General features: G+C 38.2%; 1 protein-coding gene across 3 annotated transcripts in view; it reads right to left on the bottom strand.

Annotated features, from left to right (window-relative positions):
• Positions 1 to 2,064, bottom strand: part of Ubap1 (ubiquitin associated protein 1) — a 59,542-nt gene that overhangs the window by 57,209 nt on the left and 269 nt on the right. The window contains exon 1 of one of the 3 annotated variants that reach the window (XM_033759057.1): positions 1,817 to 1,993. The exons of the other annotated variants lie outside the window; for them this stretch is intronic. The gene's annotated coding sequence lies outside the window, so the exon portion shown is untranslated. Of the gene's footprint in view, positions 1 to 1,816; positions 1,994 to 2,064 lie in introns of those variants that run through there. 3 annotated transcript variants of the gene reach the window in all.

Genomic DNA, 2,064 nt, shown 5'->3' with positions numbered 1-2,064 from the left:
AAAAAAAAAAAAAAAAAAAAAAAAAAAAAAAAAAAAAAAAAAAAAAAAAAAAAAAAGAATAAATGGTATCTTATATTTATTTGATTAATATATGGGGGAAAAGTTTACACTCAAAGTGATCTACATTTGAATATCCTAACTCATTAAACTATAAGAAAAATGAATACTGCTATGTATACGCTAAAAGATACATCTTAAAAAAAAGATATTACATCTATAATGCTGAAAATATTCTAGAAGAATTTTAGTCACTAAATTAAACTTCAAGGACTCTCATTTTATTTTCCCCCAACCTTCCCCTCCCTACCAAGGACTCTCATTTTAATACTAGACAAGAAAATAAAAAAACATACAAGATCAAGTGATACCTGTCAGACAAAGAAATGTGCACTAACTACTATCGATGAGACTTGTCTATAGGACTGGGGATGTAGCTCAGTGGCACAGTGCCTGCTGGCAAGAACAAGGTCCTGAGTTAGATCCCCAGTACCAAAAAAAAAAAGAGAGAGAGAGACTGCCTACAGACCTAATATTATCAGGACACTCTTATCGTCTTCAAAATCAAAATAAAAGCAGATACATATATAAAATATGTCCTGACGAGGGCATGAATCTTAAATACTAAACAAAAGAAGCCGGGTGTGATGATGCACACCTGTAATCCCAGCACTAAGGGGACCAAGGCAGGAGGATCGCTATGAGTTCGAGACCAGCCTCGGCTACATAATGAGTTCCAGGTCAGTCTCAACCACATAGTGAGACCCTGTCTCAAAAAACCAAAAAAACAAAACAAACAAATACTAAACAAAAGAGGAACTCAAAGTTTTTACATTCATACACAGTACTTTACTTTGACTCATTTCTAAAGTAACACTTTTCTTACAATGAGGCCATAGTAGGTTAATAAATTATCTTCTGGACATTAACAGAGATATTTACTAGAGAAACACTAATTCTCCATAATTATAATGTATTACTGAAACACAGTAGGCATTCAATAAATAACAATGAATAGGATGGACTAGAAACAAATTCGTAAAATTCTACTTAATATTAAAGTTCCACTTACAGTAATATAGAAACGTTCAGTATAACTAGGTTAGGACATTAACTAGAAAGAGCTATCACTGAGAACTAAATACGTTGTTTTTCCCATCAAACCTCATAAAATTCAACAGGAAAACATCCATTACAACTATCCAAATTCTCAAATACTAATAATTAAAACTGAGTGAGATAAAACACTAGTGAGATTAGAATAGAATACAGTATGTTTAATAAATATAAAATACCAAATCTGTTCTTGCAATACTTCACGGAGTCCCCAAAGTCTCAAATTTTTATCTCAGTTTAACATAAAATCTTTTTTATATCGAGTCTTAACGCTAAGACGCAAGTCTGGAAACAATTACATGTGGCAACAACGCAAAAATCAGAAAGCACTTATACTTTATCAAATAAATGAACTGTAGCTTGGTTTCACAAGAAAGACTTGGGGAACTTTCTGAGTCCCAGGTGGCCTTCAGGTCAAGTGTCCCCCGCAGAAACGAACAAAAAAGTAAAGATAAGAATACCTGGAGAAGACTAGACAGTGCCAAAGCTATCCCCCCAGCCCGAGAGTACCCACCCCAAGTCTCCTCTCCCTTTCTCCCTAATATCATCTCAGTCAGGGACAACTACATCCTCACATTTCCAGCTCACCTTCAACTCCCCAGCACTCAACCTTCTTTACTTAAATCTGGGCCCTTCCTCCCTACAACCACTAGTTCCCACCGAGCTCTCTCACTCCTGTCCCATAGGTGTCCACTGCGCCTACCTTCTAGTAGGGCTTTAGTCCTCTTAATCCGAAGTCATTTTCCGCATCCCATCTGCCCCTTCGCCCCTTCAACTCTAGTCCCGTCACTCCGACTCTTCTCCCAGAATTCTCCACAAGTTACCGATCTCGGTCGGGCCCTTTCTCCTCACCCCTCAACTCCTGCTCCTTTCACCCAGCTGGGCCTACAGTCCCTTCCCCAGGTTCCCTCCTCCGCGGGTCAACGGGTACCCGCCCCCTCCCCCAACTCC

This window comes from Fukomys damarensis, unplaced genomic scaffold (assembly GCF_012274545.1).
Source record: "Fukomys damarensis isolate Sample0158 unplaced genomic scaffold, DMR_v1.0_HiC HiC_scaffold_36, whole genome shotgun sequence".
NCBI classification, from domain to species: Eukaryota; Metazoa; Chordata; class Mammalia; order Rodentia; family Bathyergidae; genus Fukomys; species Fukomys damarensis.
This window is presented reverse-complemented; position numbering and strand designations above follow the sequence as displayed.